The sequence below is a fragment of the Lepidochelys kempii genome, chromosome 11 (genome assembly GCF_965140285.1).
Source record: "Lepidochelys kempii isolate rLepKem1 chromosome 11, rLepKem1.hap1, whole genome shotgun sequence".
NCBI classification, from domain to species: domain Eukaryota; kingdom Metazoa; phylum Chordata; order Testudines; family Cheloniidae; genus Lepidochelys; species Lepidochelys kempii.
This window is the reverse complement of record NC_136390.1, coordinates 32,267,714-32,289,295: the sequence shown is the minus strand read 5'-3', so window position 1 is coordinate 32,289,295 and position 21,582 is coordinate 32,267,714. Positions and strand designations below refer to the sequence as shown.

The following is a 21,582-nucleotide window of genomic DNA, read 5'->3' as shown; positions in this document are numbered from 1 at the left end:
CTTGATATCAGCAGATCTTTGATTGCGTGGGCTACTTGCATCACAGCAGCCCCAACAGTAGACTTGCCCACTCCAAATTGATTCCCAACTGACCGGTAGCTGTCTGGAGTTGCAAGCTTCCACAGGGCTATCGCCACTCGCTTCTCAACTGTGAGGGCTGCTCTCATCTTGGTATTCATGCGCTTCAGGGCACGAGACAGCAAGTCACAAAGTTCCATGAAAGTGCCCTTACGCATGCGAAAGTTTTGCAGCCACTGGGAATCGTCCCAGACCTGCAACACTATGCGGTCCCACCAGTCTGTGCTTGTTTCCCGAGCCCAGAATTGGCATTCCACAGCATGAACCTGCCCCATTAGCACCATGATGCATGCATTGGCAGGGCCCATGCTTTCAGAGAAATCTGTGTCCATGTCCTGATCACTCACGTGACCGCACTGACGTCGCCTCCTCGCCCGGTATCGCTCTGCCAGGTTCTGGTGCTGCATATACTGCTGGATAATGCGTGTGGTGTTTAATGTGCTCCTAATTGCCAAAGTGAGCTGAGCGGCCTCCATGCTTGCCTTGGAATGGCGTCCACACAGAAAAAAGGCGCGGAACGATTGTCTGCTGTTGCTCTGACGGAGGGAGAGGCATCTGATGACATGGCTTACAGGGTTGGCTTCAGGGAGCTAAAATCAACAAAGGGGGTGGCTTTACATCAAGGAGTATTTCAGGCAGGACTTCACGGAGGGTTCCAATAAGAAATGGTGCACCTAAGTTATTGTTCTTATTGGAACAAGGAGGTTAGTCTGGCCTCTGATTGATACATGGCTAGATTTACCTTGCTGCACCTTCTCTGTGAGTGACTGCAGTGTAACCTAGAGGAATGAGTTCCCTAGACGGGTGCAGGGGGAAGCAAATGGGTACAAAACAAATCTGCTCTATTTCTTGTTTTGATCCACTCCATCTATCTTTTACATCTTTGGCTGGCAGCAGACGGTGCAGAAGGACTGCATGCCAGCCACATCTCATGGCTGCTCGGCAGAAGATGGTGCAATACGACTGCTAGCAATCCGTATCGCCTGCCTGCTCACCATAAGACGGTTCAATAGGACTGACTGCAGGACTAAAGAGAATGACCTGGTCAAGTCACTCCAAATTTAGTCCCTGAGCCCATGTCTGCCCAGGTGCTCCTAGCCGACGTGGCCAGGAGCACCTTGGACATGACGATGACGGCTACCAGCCATATTGCACCGTCTGCTGCCAGAAGGCAATGGGTTGCTGCTACTGTGTAGCAATGCAGTACTGCGTCTACCAGCACCCAGGAGACATAGGGTGATGGTTACCTGAGTGGGCTCCATGCTTGCCGTGGTATGGCGTCTGCACAGGTAACTCAGGAAAAAAGGCGCGAAACAATTGTCTGCCCTTGCTTTCACAGAGGGAAGGAGGGAACGGGGGCCTGACGATATGTACCCAGAACCACCCGCGACAATGTTTTAGCCCCATCAGGCATTGGGATCTCAACCCAGAATTCCAATGGGCAGCGGAGACTGCGGGAACTGTGGGATAGCTACCCACAGTGCAACGCTCCGGAAGTCGACGCTTGCCTCGGTACTGTGGAAGCACTCCGCCAAGTTAATGCACTTAATGCACTAAGAGCATTTTCTGTGGGGGGGGACACTCGAATATATAAAACTGATTTCTAAAAAAACGACTTCTATAAATTCGACCTTATTCCGTAGTGTAGACATACCCTAAGTTGTCTGGGACTAACCATGAGTATTGTGATGAGATTAAGGAACTACATACGCTCAACTTCTAGCTTTCTACATCATCTTTTTAAAGCTCCTTTACAAGACATTTCAGCCAAAAACAGTGACCTCTTGCAGCACAGTGACATTTGCTGCTTAAGTGTGTTAGAGAGGCTGTGAAGCTTTGAAATAATATAATTTCTTTTAAACCACAAGACCAATATGGCTTGTGAGTTCCTGGAATTTATGAAGGATATCCCCTCTGTGTCACAGGTAGCTTTTCTGTGTGATATTACTGGTCACTTGAATTCCCTCAACTTGCAGCTCTAAGGCCATGCAAGCAACATTGGGGATCTGTTTGAAAAAGTACACGCCTTTCAGAGGAATCTTGAAATCTTTCAGCCAGACTTAACAGGAAAGATGTTGCACTTTCTCACACCGTCTGTTGTCACTACACATGAAACTTATATGAAAACGAAGCAAGAATTCCTAAACAATCTGATCAAAAATTTTAAAATGAGATTTGAGAAATTTTAAAATTCCAAAGGATTCGGTTTTGTTTGTTCATGATCCATTTGTTGTCTCTGCCAATGGACTTTGCCCTTCTGAAGCAAAGGCCATTCTTGAGTCAACTGATGAAGGTGCCTTTCAATTAGAAATTATATGGCTCCAGAGCTCAGATGCCTTGAAGGCAAAATTCAGAGAAGTGGGACTTTGTGATTTCTGGACTCAATATGCTGACCAGTTTCAGAATAGCCAGAATCTAGCCATCTATCTTTTAACAATGTTTGGATCAATGTGTCTCTGAGAATCTGGGTTTTCTACCATGAACATAGAAAAAACAATACTGCAATCACCTGACAGATGAGCATCTTCACCTGTGCCTTTCCCTGACCTTTTATAAATCATTCTTCAAAAACTTGCCAGAGATCAACGATGTCACCTCTCCCATCAGATATTGTCACAAACACAGGTAATAATGTTGATTTATAAACTTGGTTAAAAGACAGAAACACTAATACTTATGTTGCAATAAAGGTCTTTATTGGCAGCTAATTTTTGTTGCTGTCAGCATTCTATGCAAACGGCCTGCTTCGTGTCATAAAATTCTCAAATCAACCTACGGGTAGATCTAATTGAGTATCACTGATGCAGAGTTTAGACTTCTTTCTGCCCACCTAAAAGGACAGGACCATTCTGCTCTTTGTGTGCCACTATTTACAGAAGCCGCAACTGTCCAACCCAAAGGTGTTGGTTTCTGGCAGTCACATGCCATGCTAAAGACAGCTAGCATCACTAGCAACATCACCCTGTAGAAAAGAGGTGGGCAAACTTAGGCCCACGGGACTGTCCTGCCTGGCCCTTGAGCTCCTGGCCAGGGAGGCTAGCCCCTGACCCCTCCCCCGCTTTACCCCTTCCCCCACAGCCATGCCGCTGTGTGGGCAGCGTGGCTGGCTCCGTCCGGGCGGCGCAACTGCCAGACATGATGCTGAGCAGTATGGTAAGGGGGCAGGTGTTGGATAAGGGGCAGGGGATCCCAGGTGTTAGTCAGGGGACAGGGAGCAGTTGGATGGGGTGGAGGTTCTGGTGAGGGGATGGTCAAGGGATGGGGGGGGGCGTTGGATGGGGCGGAGGTTCTGGGGGGGGCAGTCAGGGAATGGGGGGATGTTGCATAGGTGTGGGAATACCAGGGGGCCTGTCAGGGGCCGGGGTGTGGATAGGGGTTCGGGTAGTCAGGGGATGCAGAACAGGGGTGTTGGATAGGCGTGGGAGTCCCGGGGGACCTGTCACGGGGCGGGGATGTGGACAGGAGTTGGGGCAGTCAAGGTACAAGGAGCTGGGGGGGGTTGGATAGGAATGGGAGTCCTGGGGGGCCTGTCAGGGGGCGGGGGTGTGGATAGGAGTCGGGGCAGTCAGGAGACAGGGAGCAGGGGGTGGATGGATAGCAGGTGGGGTCCTGGTTAGGGGCAGGGGGAGTTGGATGGGTCGTGGGTTCTGAGGGGGACAGTCAGGAGGCGGTGGCCAGGCTGTTTTTGGGAGGCACAGCCTTCCCTACCCAGCCCTCCATACCGTTTCACAACCCCGATGTGGCCCTCAGGACAAAAAGTTTGCCCACCCCTGCTCTACAATATGTTTGTGTGTCATTTCTTCCAGCAACACCATATCATCTGCACCATCCAGGTGCCCCTGTGAACTCTCCAGCTAGCATTTGGAGTTTGATGCATTCTTCCCAAATCCCATAGTACATTCAGGGGATTTCACCTGCTTGGCTGTTCCAAGATTAAGACTTCTTGACATCTGATTTGTGTCCATTTACTCATACATTGGTCAAACTGGACAGTCTCTACGTAAAAGAATAAATGGACACAAATCAGACGTCAAGAATTACAACATTCAAAAACCAGTCGGAGAACACTTCAAACACTCTTTGGTCACTCGATTACAGACCTAAAAGTGGCAATTCTTCAACAAAAAAACTTCAAAAACAGACTCCAAATAGAGACTGCTGAATTGGAATTAATTTGCAAACTGGATACAATTAATTTAGGCTTGAAGAGAGACTGGGAATGAATGGGTCATTACACAAAGTAAAACTATTTTCCCATGTTTATTCCGCCCCCCCCCCACTGTTCCTCAGACATTCTTGTCAACTGCTGGAAATGGCCCACCTTGTTTATCACTACAAAAGGTCCCTCCACCCCGCTCTCCTGCTGGTAATAGCTCACCTTTCCTGATCACTCTCGTTACAGTGTGTATGGTAACGCCCATTGTTTCATGTTCTCTATGTGTATAAATCTCCCCACTGTATTTTTCACTGAATGCATCCGATGAAGTGAGCTGTAGCTCACGAAAGCTTATGCTCAAATAAATTTGTTCGTCTCTAAGGTGCCACAAGTCCTCCTTTTCCTTTTGCGAATACAGACTAACACGGCTGCTACTCTGAAACCTGTTTCCGAAAGAATTTCTGTGGACTGAATCTGTTTCAGGCATGGGACTTTGAAGTCAAAGACTTCTGGAGTTCTTCTTTGGTGATAACTGCTCATAGAGACTGGACAAGCCAGTTATCATAAGTAGGACACTAGAGATCTTCGCTGTGATTGCTGCTACCATTATGACAAAGGTTAATAAGAGGTGGGGGAAAATTATGACTTATTTGGGTAATGGAGCACATGCTATTTCATCTGCCTGAATATTCCCCTTCCAGGCTTAAGCCACTCTAGAAAAATATAAAAGTAGCTAGTGTTCGTGGCAAGCTAAATGGTCACTAACTTATTTTTGTGCCTCAGATTTTACTCAGTTTTATGGTCTAATAAATCTTTAGGCAAGACACTGGAGTCCAGGGGATGAGAGGAGAATTTAGCACAGGCTGAAACTGTAAAGTCAAGCCTTGGGAGTTTCAACCACAAGGAATTATCTTCTGTGGTTATCTTTTAAGTCTTTCCAACATTTAGCCAAAGTCAGCTTAGCATTTGGGGATTCCCAACAGGATCACGCCATCTTGTGAACGAGGATATGAATCAATAGCATTTTTCAGGAAAGAAACCATTCCCTTTACATCAAGAAGTACTGGAGAGCTGCTTAATGAGAGCCTGCCAGTTCACAAACACATTTTTAATAGAACTTTCTGGCTTTCTTAGTAGCATCCTGAGTGGAGCATCCATTTTCTCTTCCAGTACCTCATAAGAGTACACACTTAAGTGATATTTTGCAAAATGCTCTCCTCCCCCGGATTAGCTCAGTCATTGTAAACTGGCCTGAACCACAAAGGTCAGGACTGTTTGGATCCAGAGCTTTGGTTCTGGACAGCTTCTAGTTTAAACCAGAATATTCTGAGTTGAAGTTTCAACTTTGTCCACATATTAGCTTAATTATTGCAAGACATAGCACAAAACTGCTCCAAGTCCATTATGGCACAATGGAGGTATTGAGGTGGACAGAGTGACAACCTAATGTTAGGGAGTCTGATAACAAGGTTCCTTAGATGAAAAGTCAATTGCAAAAAAGTTCTGCATTATCAGAGCCTATTACAAACTGCCCTTTTTTTTTTTTTGGGGGGGGGGGGGGGGTTTGCGAAGGTTAAGATTGCAAATTCAGATCCTGTCTAGCCTGGAAGACTGTATGATGACTGAAAGAAAAGGGGGAAAAAGAACTAGTGAAATGACAACACCACAAAAGCCAAGAGAGTGAAGATTCATATACTGTGATGGTAAGGTATTGTTTAATGAGACTGTTTTAAATTTTTAAACACTTATGTGACGATTCTGGTCATGGTCACTTAATGGGTTTTAATCTTTAAAAAAGAAAAAATTAACCCAACCCCTTACCCTTTCATGTCTTCTTTTTTCATTGTGAAGCAGCAACAATTTTTAAAAAGTGTACCCTCACAAAAATCATAGAATCATAGAATCATAGAATATCAGGGTTGGAAGGGACCCCAGAAGGTCATCTAGTCCAACCCCCTGCTCAAAGCAGGACCAATTCCCAGTTAAATCATCCCAGCCAGGGCTTTGTCAAGCCTGACCTTAAAAACCTCTAAGGAAGGAGATTCTACCACCTCCCTAGGTAACGCATTCCAGTGTTTCACCACCCTCTTAGTGAAAAAGTTTTTCCTAATATCCAATCTAAACCTCCCCCACTGCAACTTGAGACCATTACTCCTCGTTCTGTCATCTGCTACCATTGAGAACAGTCTAGAGCCATCCTCTTTGGAACCCCCTTTCAGGTAGTTGAAAGCAGCTATCAAATCCCCCCTCATTCTTCTCTTCTGCAGGCTAAACAATCCCAGCTCCCTCAGCCTCTCCTCATAACTCATGTGTTCCAGTCCCCTAATCATTTTTGTTGCCCTTCGCTGGACTCTCTCCAATTTATCCACATCCTTCTTGAAGTGTGGGGCCCAAAACTGCACACAGTACTCCAGACGAGGCCTCACCAATGTCGAATAGAGGGGAACGATCACGTCCCTCGATCTGCTCGCTATGCCCCTACTTATACATCCCAAAATGCCATTGGCCTTCTTGGCAACAAGGGCACACTGCTGACTCATATCCAGCTTCTCGTCCACTGTCACCCCTAGGTCCTTTTCTGCAGAACTGCTGCCTAGCCATTCGGTCCCTAGTCTGTAGCTGTGCATTGGGTTCTTCCGTCCTAAGTGCAGGACCCTGTACCAACTACATTTAAAAAAAAAAATCCTCTGCAGGTCACCATTAATACTTAAAGTTATATAAAATGCCAATAAAGGACTATAGCTTCTTGTCAATGACAATGTTTATAGGAACATTTTCAAGCATGCTAGCTTATACACATTTTGAATATTCAGCATGTAGAAACTACTTTCAAGCATGTAGAAAAAGATGGTCCCATTGCACCTCCATTCCAGATCACTAGCTGATATCCATTCCACAGAAGATTATTAGAAATAAAACCCATAAAGTTATTATAGATATTATAGATAATTATTTTTCTAAACATGAGAAACACCCTTCTAAAATAAAGGTATGCCAATATACACAAAAGACATTTATTTGTTTTTGAGGGAGGACTGGTCTAAAATGGTACATTAGTTAATACAAAAAATAGTTGGATTGTACCTTACACATTTTGGGGGGGGTCCCAAAAAACCTAGACTAACATTTTAGTAAGAGAAAAATACACCAGTCATTAAATGTGGGACTCTGATAAATTCTGTGTCTGCTGAACGCCACTTGCTCATATGATTTATAAATATTGCCATACCTAACTCTGCTCCTTCTGAAGTCAATGCAGAGTAAACCAATGCTGAGTGTTTTTGAAAATCGCACCCTTATTCAGGAAGAGGGGTGGAGGCAGTAAACCTTCTCATACGCCCTGAGGAATCTTTTTATATCACAGTATCTCTCCAAGTTCCTGAAGTCCTAAGTCCAAGTTTTCAGAAGTGACTAGTGATTTTGTGTGCCTAAGTGGAGACATGTTCAAGAGGCCGGATATTCAGAAGATAGGGATTCACCAGTTTCTTAAAAATCAGGGTCCTTTAAAACATATCAATTTGGGCATCCAAAATCATTAGTCACTTATGAAAATGTGGCCCCAGCATTTTATACAGGTAGCCAAGTCTTTATTGTTCTATTAACATCCAAGAAATGCATCTTGGCTCAAGGCAGAAGGGTATAATATCTAGGATACAATGGAGTGAAATATAATTTCCTATTTGTAGAAAAACAGTAGGAATTTAAAGCTCAAAGCTTGATTCCACCCTGATACATGGTCTGGCAAGACCTGCAAAAAAGCAGAGAGCCAGCAGCTTAGTGAGACACACTTGACCAAACAGTGGCCACTAAGAATAGGCTTACAAATGAGGAGAAAATTGAGCACTGAAGAAAGCAATAAAAATGGAACTCAAAAGGGCACTGAAAATTGTGCTGACATCCTTTGCTTAACTCAGCTTTTATGGAGAGCATAGAAGTAACATGTATTTAAGCACACAAATTTCAGTCCAAACCCTTCTCCAAATCAGTAGCCCCAACGCAGTTCAGAAATGACAGCATTTACACTGGGGACAGAGACTCAACAACAAAGTATCCATTTGTTAGCTAGTAGTTCTGATAAAGGATTAAGGTTGGGGAAAGCATTAATCTGGTCATGCCCACTGCTTAAAATTATTAGTTTCTGAATTGTAGGGTGGACTTTTAGACTTTTCCTGTCTTTGTTCAGACAGTTCAGACTGAAGGAGCCTATTCTGAATCCTGACTCAGTAGTGACATGATAGCAGTCTGTTCAGTGGTGATCTACAAATAGAAAATGTGGATTTTTGTCCTTTTTTGCTTCTTTACATAGTGGACCTGAATGACTACTTTCAAAAGATTTTTTTTCTACTTATTTCGAAACCTTACAAATTCAGGTACAGTCAGTTTTAGAAGATGCTTCACAAATGTTTCCACTGACAAATTTTTCAAAAAAGTTTCCCCATCATTGCCAATGCTTTCTGCTCCAGCTGTGTCAGCAATTTTGGGAGCCCTTGTATTGACAGGTCACTAGCTGCTGCAGATATTTTAACTACGTCAGTTAGAATGCTTGTAACAGCCAGCATCCTAGCTGCATAAGGTTCACAACATTACTAAGGATGGTAAGGCTGAATAAGTAATATAACAAAAAGTGTTCACTACAATAAGCATCCCCTAATAAAGATTAGAGAACCAGTGATTTCATCATATCGCAACTCAAGAATGAAAGTTGAACAATTTGAAGGGGAAGGGATTTTTAGTTTCCAACTCTTGTTTGCTTTTGTTAGCAACTGTTTTACCTTCATACTAAACAGCTTGGATATAGGATATCTTTGTTCAAGATTCAGCACTCCCAATCCCTCAATTAAAATGTTAGAACTCACAACAAACAAGATGTTTTCAAGTAAAACCAGACCTAATATTGCCATGATAAACAACAAGCCGAGAAAAAACAATCAAATGAATAAACCACCACACAGACAGACAAACTGCCAGGCTTGCTTCACACACCATAAAGCAGCAAAGAAAGGAACAATTTCAATTTTAAATAAGCCCTCTGACACTAACTTTTAAAACAAAACAAAAAGACAGGAAAGATCACCTTGTGCATAAGGCATTCGATTTGGGACTCAGGATATCCAGGTAAAATTTCCAGCTCTGCCACAGACTTCTTGTGTGATCTTTGGCAAATCAATTACTCTCTCTGTGCCTCAATAGAATGGTGTTAACAAAACTGCCTTTTGTAGGTCTTCTCTATGTATACAGTAAGCTACTGGGGGCAGGGACTGCCTCTTACTAACAGATAGTTATACTGGGGTCCCCAGTCACAGGGCCTATAGCCACTACAGTAAGAGGTGATAAATAGTAAGTTAGATTCATCTTTACTATCATTTCAAAGATATGCTGCACTCAATGTTTAATTAAACAATGACATGGATGAAACAGGAAGTGTGCATGTCTTCTTTTTTGCTTCTTAATGCATAGGTAGCAGCCCTGAATGCTTTTCTCAACTCTCAAAAAAATAGAGTGGGATGGCATTTCCTACTTCTTTTCTAACCTTGCAAATGTCAGAAGACATTGTCTTCCTTGTTTTAATCAGTCTTTACTGGTAGAAGGGACAATGTGCTGCACACATACTGAAAAGAAAAGGGCCTCTGAATGTATTTTACATAGAAAAACTGACCAATCCTCATAGCTGATGCTGACCCTGGCTCTTACTTTGGTTCAAATGTGAAGTAAATTGTTTCTTGTGTCCAAGCAGTCTCTCTTTGGGTCTGATTCTAAATGGAGATAGAAAATAACTTAAGGGCTTGAGGAGAGAAGAGAATGTCTGTGTCCCATTGGCAGAAATAGGGGAAAAACCTTAAGGGACAGACTAGAATAAGAAACACTACAGAAACTATTTGTACTCTAGTGAAATGTACATGCCCCATCCATCCCCATTTTTAATTTTTTTAAGACTCCAAATACTATGCCAAGTGTCAGTATCATATTCCAATGAAAAAAAGGTAGAAATAAAGAACTAGAACATTTTTGCCTACAAACTATGGGATAGCCTCATAAGCTATAGCAACAAGAATAAAATGCCTATTTCACAATCTTTTAAAATAAAAAAAAAAAAAGTGAACCTTTTCGGTTTTCACAGGATTGTTTTAAATAACTTGGCTGAAAGAAAAAAGTATTGTAGAAAACCTGCATTACCTAATCACAAAACAGTCTCATTGAATCTGACAGCAATATTGTGAATGACAAAACCAAGCTGGTGACACAGTGAAAGAACAGAAAGAATTGCATACTCTGTTTAATTCACTTTTTACTTCAGGAGTGTGCCAGGTGTACAATTTCTATTGCCATGAATGCAGAAGCTCGATACTTAGCTGGAATCTGAAGTTATTATACAATCCTGAGCTATCATTACAAAACAAATTCTTTACATCCGGCATGTCTGACAGAGATAAGAAGATGGAGGTGTGGGGCAATGTGGCATTAAATCAGCAAAACTTTGAATAATTCTGTTTTGAGTTTCCCACTTCTGTGTTTACCCAATCTTTATTTAAAAAAATCAAGGCCCATTCCACCCTTACAATAAAAGATCCAAAAGGACAAATGCTAGCTTCTTGCTCCTATTTGGAAGACGAGGGCAATGCTATTCAGATAATACACATAAGGTACCCAGTAATCCATAACTTCAAGACTATACAGAGACTTGGCAATACTGTCCATTTCCCTTCCTCTCCCCACTAAAATGACAAGTGATAGTCATAGTCCAACAGAAGATTAGGGTTGGAAGAGACCTCAGGAGGTCATCTAGTCCAACCCCCTGCTCAAAGCAGGACCAACATCCTAGCTAGGGCTTTGTCAAGCCAGGCCTTAAAAACCTCTAAGAATGGAGATTCCACCACCTCCCTAGGTAACCCATTCCAGTGCTTCACCACCCTCCTAGCGAAACAATGTCTCCTAACATCCAACCTAAACCTCCCCAACTGCAACTTGAGACCATTGCTCCTTGTTCTGTCATCTGCCAGCACTGAGAACAGCTGAGCTCCGTCCTCTTTGGAACCCCACTTCAGGTAGTTGAAGGCTGCTATCAAATCTCCCCTCACTATTCTCTTCTACAGACTAAACAATCCCAGTTCCCATTGCCCTCCGCTGGACTCTCTCCAATTTGTCCACATCCTTTCTGCAGTGGGGGGCCCAAAACTTGATGCAATATTCCAGATGTGGTCTCACCAGTGCCAAATAGCGGGGAATAATCACTTCCCTCGATCTGCTAGCAATGTTCCTACTAATGCAGCCCAACATGCTGCTAGCCTTCTTGGCAACAAGGGCACACTGTTAACTCATATCTAGCTTCACATCCACTGTAATCCCCAGGTCCTTTTCTGCATAACTGCTGCTTAGCCAGTCAGTCCCCAGCCTGAAGCAGTTCATGGGATTCTTCCATCTTAAGTGCAGGACTCTGCACTTGTCCTTGTTGAACCTCATCAGATTTCTTTTGGCCCAATCCTCCAATTTGTCTAGGTCACTCTGGACCCTATCCCTAACCTCCAGCGTATCTACCTCTCCCCCAAGCTTAGTGTCAGCTGCGAACTTGCTGAGGGTACAATCTATCCCATCATCCAGATCATAAATAAAGATGTTGAACAAAACCAGCCCCAGGACCAACCCCTGGGGCACTCCGCTTGATACCGGCTGCCAACTAGACATCAAGCCGTTGATCACTACCCTTTGAGCCCGACAATCTAGCCAGGTTTCTGTCCACCTTATAGTCCATTCATCCAATCCATACTTTAACTTGCTGGAAAAGAATACTGTGGGAGACCGTATAAAAAGCTTTGCTAAAGTCAAGATATATCTCGTCCACCACTTTCCCCATAGCCACAGAACCAGTTCTCACATCAGAGAAGGCAATCAGTTTGGTCAGGCATGACTTGCCCTTGGTGAATCCATGCTGACTGTTCCTGATCACCTTCTTCTCCTCCAAGTGCTTCAAAATGGTTTCCTTGAGGACCTGCTACTTGATTTTTCCAGGGACTGAGGTGTGGCTGACAGGTCTAGTTACCCGGGTTCTCCTTCTTCCCTTTTTTAAAGATGGGAATTATAATTTGCCTGTTTCCAATCATCCAGGACCTCCCCCGATCGCCACAAGTTTTAAAAGATAGTGGCCAATGGCTCTGCAATCACATCAGCCAATTCCCTCAGCACCCTCGGATGCATTAGATCTGGACCCATGGACTTGTGCATGTCCAGCTTTTCTAAATAGTCTTTAACCTGTTCTTTCACCACTGAAGGCTGCTCACCTCCTTCTCATACTGTGTTGCCCAGGACAACAGCGTGGAGATCTATTTTAACTAAGGTTGCCGATTAATCACAGTTACCTCATGCAATTAACTCAAAAAAATTACTCGTGATTAAAAAAAATTTATCACGATTAATCGCAGTTTTAATCACACTGTTAAACAGTAGAATACCAACTGAAATTTATTAAATATTTTTGGATGTTTTTCTACATTTGTAAATATATTGATTTCAATTATGAAACAATACAAAATGTACAGTGCTCATTTTATATTATTTTTTATTACAAATACTTGCTTGTAAAAACAACAAAAGATAGTATTTTTCAATTCACCTCACACAAGTACTATAATGTGATCTCTTTATCATGAAAGTGCAACTTACAAATGTAGACTTTTGTTACGTAACTGAACTCAAAAACAAAACAATGTAAAACTTTTAGAGCCTACAAGCCCACTCAGTTCTACTTCTTGTTCAGCCAGTTGCTCAGAAAAACTACTTTGTTTACATTTATGGGAAACAATGCTGCCCACTTTATTATTTACAATGCCACCTGAAAGCGAGAACAGGCATTCACTTGGCACTTTTCTCACCGGCATTGCAAGATATTTATGTGCCAGATATGCTAAACATTCATATGCCCCTTCATGCTTCAGCCACCATTCCAGAGGACATGCTTCCACGCTGATGATGCTCGCTAAAAAAATAATACATTAGGACTGAGTGGACTTGTAGGCTAATGTTTTACACTGCTTTGTTTTTGAATGCAGTTTTTTGGTTTTGTTTTTACATATTTCTATGTTTGTAAATTCAAGTTTCATGATAAAGAGATTGCACTACAGCACTTGGATTAGGTGAACTGAAAAATACTATTTCTTTTGGTTTTTTACAGTGCAAATACTTGAGGTCAAAAATAATTATAAAGTGAGCACAGTACACTTTGTATTCTGTGTTGTAATTGAAATAAATGTATTTTAAAATGTAGATAACATCCAAAAATATTTACATAAATGGTATTGTATTATTAACAGTGCAATTAATCTCACGATTAATTGTGATTAATTTTTTTTAATCGACTGACAGCCCAAATTTAACTATTTCCAAAATTATTCTGTCAGAGTTCTAATATGCTAATAACATTCTGAAGCAGACTTTACTGATCAGGGTTCTCATCAACAAAACAGAAGCAGTGAAAATTTACCATGAATTGACATGCTAATAGATGGAAACAGAAGTCACTATAGTTACAAGAACTGTTCTATTAAGGCCAAGATATTAGTTATTTTACAACATTTATATTTTATTAGTAGCTGAATTGCATACATTTTAGGAGACAGCTTCAAAGCAATATCTTAGACTTTTATTACAAAGGAACTGCAAACTATTAAAAATCCTACTTGTGTGTATGGTTAGGGAAACTTTTTTTGCAAATATTTTCATAAGCAGCAATTTTAGCATCAGGAAAAGATTTTTCTTCCAACGCCTCCTGCCCCTATTTGAGCTTTGGGAAAGAGGTTTAACAACACTGACAGCAATGCTGTGTGTCCACACTGATTTATGCCTTGAAACCAATGCAGGACAGAGTACTATATTTTTAAAAATGTTTTAATAGTTATGTTGGTAGGAAATGTTTTCCCGCTGGCAATGGAAGCTTGTCTTTGTTTAAGCCCATGTTATTTCTCTTCTGCCCACAATTAAACTATATTCAATGACTCACTACATCTGAAGAGAAAAATATTTCAGCTACAACAGTTGTTGCTTCGAATGAGGAATGTATGTTTGAATAATGTCCAAATACTTGTAGGAATAGATTTTGTTTAAAAAATTGCCTTCATACCTTTTTCCATGTTGCTCCCTAAACCTGGAAGGACATCACTCTTCCTGTGCATCAGCCATCGTCTTTCAAATCCAGGGGCATCATTTGTATGAAGCAATGGGGACAGTTGCATCGCCACCCACCCAGACTTAAAATGCAGTCATTAGGAAACCAATAATTGCCTAGTTCTTTTCATTCATCATGCTTTTTGGAACAGAGTAAGTTCTATATGCTGGCAACTCCCCCCACTCCCGTTTTTTTTTTCCCCTGAAATAAGGCCCCTACTTCAACTCATTCCTCAAAAATCCACTTTTTCCCCCTATTTACCCCCACCCCCACAATTCGCTTTCACTTTTGTGATGGTAATTTTTCCCTTTTGCCCTACTTTCATTTCTTTTTTAAAATATCAGAATTTATTATTAACTTCCTAGAGTAAGACTCACATTTTTATTGTTTGATTTATCTAGGGTGGATAAAAATCAATGATTTAAAAAAAACAAACAGATTTTTTTTTATTTAAATCGGAATTTTATGATAAAATGCTTTTTGAGGAAAAAAGCAATCTAAAGATAGTTTTAATTAAGATACATTATAGCTCAGACATATCTCATCATGGAATAGGGATTATAAATTCTAATTCTATAGTATGAGACAATATAGTCATGTAACGTTTAAGAAAAATTTTGTAAATAAGTTCCAATAGCTCATGGATTAGGGACCCAATTTTATGGGGTTCCTGGGGCTTCTGTATAGATTATTTAGGTTAATCTTTCTATCTACCCAATGGGACTCGGTGCTCAGTCTAGAAGAAACCATCAGAGATGCTTAGTTTTGCAGTTCTCAAACTGTAGATTTGTGTCACCAGAGATAACATGCTTCTTAACAGCAAAAATGATTTAAAATAAATAAATAAATCTATAGAGGTGAGAAACAACAGACCTCAACCCTATGGGTCCCTATGCAAATTTGTGTACACAGAGGCAATCCCTTACCTCTCTCTAAAAGTGCAAAACTTCAAAAAGTTCAATGAATAGAACAGGGCCCACTCTACCATTTTTGCCGCCCCAAGCAGCGAAGCAAAAATAAAATAAAATAAATAAAATTAAATAAAATAAATAAATAAAAAGCAGCTGCCGAACAAGAAAAAATAAAAAAGCTGCTGCCGAAGTGCGCCGAGGAAGGGAAAATGAAAAGGCTGCTGCCGAAGTGCCGCCGAGGAAGGGAAAATGAAAAGGCTGCTGCCGAAGTGCCGCTGAGGAAGGAGTGCCTCCCAAGAACGGTCGAAGTCCTGCCCCTTCTGATTTGCCACCCCAGGCACCTGCTTCCTTAGCTGGTGCCTAGAGCTGGCGCCTAGAGCTGGCCCTGGAACAGAAGATTGTTGGGAGCGGAATAGATCTGGACAAGGAGAAAAGTCTGGAGATAAACATGAGAAGGGAGGGACAGGCAGTAGAAACAAAAGTGAAACTGTTTGAGCAGCACATTCCAGAAGTCTTGAGGTCTTTCTGAGCATAACCTTCATTGATTTGAGATCTACCATACCTTTCTCTCACGAGAAAGGAAAACCTATAATGGCAGCAGGCCGTAAAAGAAACCCAGTTTGGGAATAAGAACCATTCAAGAAATATATATTTGCTGATGATGTTTAAAGAAAGTCACACCAGTGAACTGATGGAAGTCACTTAAGCACTTGGATTCAGAGACTGTTGAAGTGATTATCTCACTTTTAACAGCAGTAACTTCTTCTGCTGGTGTAGAAAGGATATTTTCTTTCTTTAGACTAATTCATTCCAAATTGAAAAATCGTTTGGGACCTGAAAAAGCAGAAAAGCTTGTTCTTTTTTCCCAGATTATGAACCAACAGGAAAATGAAGGTGAAGACTACTGAATTAGCTGCAGAAGCCAATATTTTAAGTTTCTCATGTTGACCTGGCCGACACAGTCAACTAAATTTTTTTTTAATATTTCATTTAACTATTGTAGTTAAAAACAATTTTAACAAAAACAAACCTGATTTTAAAAAACAAATGTTTAACTAAATTCAAAGATTCATATGCTTGTTTTGTTAAAATATTAGGTGTTTGTTGTTGAAGAAAAAAATCCAGAATACATAACGTTGTTGTTTTAGTTAAATAAAACAATTTAAGTGTGTGTCTGGTGATGTTCTCCTCCTAATACTGCATGGCAAGAAAATCCCCCAAATATTAATGATTAACCCGTTGAATTGGAGATAGTTTACCTCCCAATGACTGTATTAAAAAAAAACAAAAAACCAAAAACATGAATCATAACAAACATTAATTGAAAATGGTTTGTCTGTCTTTGGTGAATGAAAGTTTTAAATTGCATATAATTCTTTTACATAAAGTGCTTAAAAACAATGTTTTAAGTACTAGAAATTATGCTCTAGTTCTAACAAAGTTTGAAATGGCATCTTTAATCCACTTGGTGGAATTTCTTTTGCTGTTGTCACAGAACACTAGAGTTAGTTTACAGACCATCAGCTGAATGTACAGATTTATATTTTGCATATTCTCTATTCACCTCATACACCCCCACCCCATCGCCTCCTTTAATGGAAAACATCAATTCTAAAATTTTGCATCCACTTACAGAAACAATGACTAAGAATGACTCTATTGTTTTCCCAATTGAGATACTCAGCATCTCTCTATGAATCCCTCTTTGCGCCACAAGTTTTGCAGTGTCCACATAAAATAATCTTCAGAATGTCTCTCTCTCCTCCTCCTCCCCAAAGAAGTTTGAGAGTCTTGGTTTGAAAGAGTCCTTCAGGTAAGCCATTTTATTTGCAGAAGTAGTATATTGTTGCACAAAGGTCACAAACAGAAAATAACTATTTCTAGATATAAATGTGGGTCTTAAGAGCCAAGACTTCTTTTGGCCAGCTTCCTGGTAAATGTCACCTTTAGCAATGAGGTTCCACTTCTCTTTAACAGTAGTCTGGCAACATAAATCATGCCCACAGTCCAGGAACTCATATCACACTCTCTCGGACAGTCTTTCCCTCAACTGTCTTGGTCTGCCCCAAAGTTTTTAATAGACCTGTAAAAATGCTAAGGTGGATTTTAGCCAGCCAGCCAGTGGGCAGCACACTTCCTGAGCTTGCTTCAGAACTTACCTCACACAGATACTACTCTCTCTTTCCTAGTTGCTTTCTGGGAACCCAGCAGCCACATGTTTCCCTCTGAAAACCCTGTGGCTGATCACAGCCTCCTGAGCCTTGTTAAATAGTTAAAATTTTATTACATGCTGCGGCTGATGGCTGAAATGCCAGACTAATATCCACTCCTGATTAGTTCTCTTACCCATTCAATCATGGCAGGTTCTTCTCACAAAAATATTAGCACAAAGGTAGGCAACAACATTTTAAAGAGGATGAAGAGCACTAGATATATGAAACATAGCATTAATTGGTTTGTGATTTACATCTAAAGCTCTGAGCAGGGAAGGTGTTATTTCCACTTTATAGAATGGGAATAGAAACAGACATGTTTAGTGACAGCCCCCCACTCGCCCAGTTCACACAAAGCCAACAACAGAGGTGGGAAGATCCTTGAGATATGTATATACTCAAAGATGCTGGAACTAGGCGAGCAGCAGCAACTCTTGGCTTGAAGTGGTTTCCATCATATACAGGGTTTACAGTTTTGTTCAATAACTTTCAGCACCCCCACTATAAAAATTGTTCCAACACCACTGTCTACACTGCAATTAATTCAGTAGCTGGCCCATGTCAGCTGACTCAGGCTTGAGCTACGGGGCTGTAAAACTGTAGTGTAGTTGTCTGGGCTCTGGCTGGAATCTGAGCGCTGGAACCCCACAAGGGTCCAGGTGGAGTCCAAGCCTGAATGTCTTCACCACAGTTTTACAGACCAGTAACTTGAGCCCAAGCCAGTAGATATGGATCAGTCATAGGTGTTTAAATGCAGCGTAGACATACTCTCAGTCTCCTGACTCCATCTCCTGCTCTCATCTTAAAGTAGCTCTTACACTAAAAATGGTTTGGTGGTATAACTTATCCTAGTTCCCCTAGAGAAATAAGCTATAACTGCAAAAGCACTTTTATGCCATTATAATTGCATCTACATTACGATTTTTATCAGTACAGAATGTAGCAAAACACAAAAATGCCACACCCCCACCTGACACTGCTATACTACCGAGAGTTTCCAGTGTACACCAGGCCTGAGGCAACGCTTCCCGCTCCACACCCTACATTTCTTTATTTCCATAGGGTTTACAATAGTGTTAAAATACAAATACAAGAACATTTAAGAGACAGCCCAAGACAATACAATTTATCAGAGACCACATTTAGCCCAGGAGACCAGCAGCTGTTAGCACTTTAATCCAACAAAATAACTGTTCCTCAGTTAAAGTCAATACTGAACATTTCTTCATCAAACTACTTGCTTCCACTGATACTTTTAGCAAATGGATTTTTTCAGAAAACCCTGAGTTAAAAAAATTCAGTCTACAATACTTGTACACTATGCCCCTTTTCCCCTCCCCCATCACTTTCAATCCAAGACTTTCAGAATTGGCGATTGTAAAAAAGTTTAAACAGCCAAAACTTTGTCCTATTTTAATATGCCTTCCATGCTATACTTTAACCATATCATCCTTTACCAAAAACTGATATAGAACAGAAAATTTCTCTCTCTCCTCCCTGAATTGGTCTGTATTTTGCTACCCTTATGACTGTAGCTTTAAAATCATATTCTCTCCAATCTGAGTTTAAAGTAGCTAGCCTGAATTGCAATAACCAAATTCGGAGTTTTAGTTTCCTTTGTATAAGTTTATTTGTTGGCCCTCTGCTCTATTTTTGATGTAGCACTATGCAGCTTCCCTGGTGAATACTGAGGCAAAGCAATCATTCAAGCTCTTAAGAATGTTATTCAGTCACTACAGCCCACTCATCTCCTTTAGTAACCCACTGTCTCCTAACTTCCTTTTTATATTAATAGACTTTCTTGTGATTTATTACTGCACCAAATACTCTACCACATTGAACATGTTAACACTTTTTAAATCTGCGTAATTATTAAACATCTTCACATATGATAAAGTTTTGATTACATTTTTATTCATCCAAGTAATTCAGCCCTATAGTATTTTTATCTAATGGGAGTAATGACACATACTACCTTAACATACAATATTAATTTTCCCTTACGATTTAGACACTCATTAAGTATTCTTAAAAATCAGATACCCTACCAAAGTTTACAAAGTTAGAGGCCTTTAGATGTTAGCTTATATATTTTTTGTGATCACTCTCCTTTCCCACTCCAGATGCCACTGTAATTTAGCTCTGTCTTTTCCATTACCTTATACCACTTATTCATTGTCTTTCTACGAGTAGGAAAGTATAAGATTCTGATATAAGCAATATTTTTATATATACTTTGTATCTGAATTTTCATTTAATATTCTATAAGTATTTGGACAAGGAGTCCAAATCCTACTCCTGTTACTAGCTCATTCTCAAACATCCGATCATCTAACACACTCCCAGGTGCAGTGTAGATTTACCCTAAAGAACATGTATGAGAAATTTCAAGAGAAAAGCAGCAGCTTTATTATTTTTATTTTTTTGAGGTTGTTGATGGGGATCCAAAAATAAATAAATAAAATCACATTGATTTATAACAGAAAGCTAGCTACAGTCTCACCTACGGAGTCACTATCATGGCTTCATAATTAAAGGCTTTACTACATGACCACTCTCTCACAAATATTCCATTTCACCGACTAGCAAATCCTCCCTCACAAAAGTGCTGTGCTTCCTCCTGGATTTCGCTAGCTTCTCAATCTCTACTACTTTAAACTCCTCTCCATTCCTAAATCATTACAAGCAATTTGTAAATAACTGATTTTACTTTGGAAAAAAGGCATATGCTGAATATCCCTCTTGGTCTTGCTATTGGTGGCAACAGAGCACTTAACACAATCAAATATCTTTAGAATTGAAGGTTCAGGGGCACCCCATCTGTCCTATATTTAAAAAGGGACATCCCCTTTTCCCCCCATGCCCAGTATCCAAATAAGCAGCATTGGATTAGATAAAAATATGTTTTCAAGCAATGATCAGTCAAACTATCATACAACTTTTGGAAGTCTCCTAGACTAGTGTGGCTGGCCCACTACATTTTTATACTGTTTTTGTTTAAATAGAAAAACTATAGCCAGAACTCATACAGAAACAATGGAAAGTTTGACATCAGAAGACTCTCCTGCTCTAACTCCCTTCATTTCAACAGTTTGAGAGATTTCCCAAGTCTAAAAATACCAGCAGAAGCCAGCAAGTAACAGAACTACTTTAAGTACTATAGGGTCATGAGAAATATTTGTAACACATTTCAGTAAAGCTTTAAAATGTCACATAAGATCACGAGGCAGAGCTACTGATATTCTGGTTAAGGCACAGCCATAGGACTCCAAAGCATTTGGGCAAAATCCTTGCCTCGCTGAAGTCAGTGACAACTCCCACTGACTTCAACAGGACCAGCATTTCATTCCTTATGTGTAGTCAGTTTCATAGCTTCCCCTGTATAGTTAAATCAAGAGGGAAGAGAAAAACATTTTAAAATAAAAAAAATCCATAACTGGCCAAGGCAGTCAGGGGTAACTGTAGTACCTGAAATTCACTTTTTGAAATTCATTAGACATCAAGTTGCCATAATCTTTTGATATATGATAGATAAACAGAGGACCTGTTTCTAGAGCTGTCAATCCCACATCTTTCAGGAACAAATGGGTAACTCACAAAAAGTTATTCATTTTAAAAAAGGCACCACATCTGATGAGCTGCATCCTTTATTCCTCATTCAATGAACAAAAACTGCTATAGACATGCAGAAAAAAAGCTCCATGCACTAAAATTCAGAAACATCTAATGCACTTCTATAACTGCATGACAGGCTGCATTCTGCCAAAACCAAAACAAACCCACTGTTGTAAAATGGGTATTAATAACTATTTGTAGTTTCATAGGTGGTCATTTTTTCTTAAACACATTCATATAGTCAAATATTTACATTTTGCAGATGTTTCTCAAGATCAGATACTAAGACTGATACTTACACAGACACTAAAATTACATCCCATGCTGGAATTCTGTGTTTTTGTTCACTCAACAACCTAACCATTAACCTTGCCTATGAGCTATGCCACCTTCCCAGCACTTCACTGACACATGAAAGCTATTCCTCAATTCAATAGCAGATTGCTGACTTCAGAA

General features: G+C 40.5%; 1 protein-coding gene across 9 annotated transcripts in view; it reads right to left on the bottom strand.

Moving 5' to 3' along the window:
• Positions 1–21,582, bottom strand: part of TANC1 (tetratricopeptide repeat, ankyrin repeat and coiled-coil containing 1) — a 216,265-nt gene that overhangs the window by 173,793 nt on the left and 20,890 nt on the right. Inside the window, exon 1 of one of the 9 annotated variants that reach the window (XM_073305543.1) lies at positions 14,343–14,583. The exons of the other annotated variants lie outside the window; for them this stretch is intronic. The gene's annotated coding sequence lies outside the window, so the exon portion shown is untranslated. Of the gene's footprint in view, positions 1–14,342; positions 14,584–21,582 lie in introns of those variants that run through there. 9 annotated transcript variants of the gene reach the window in all.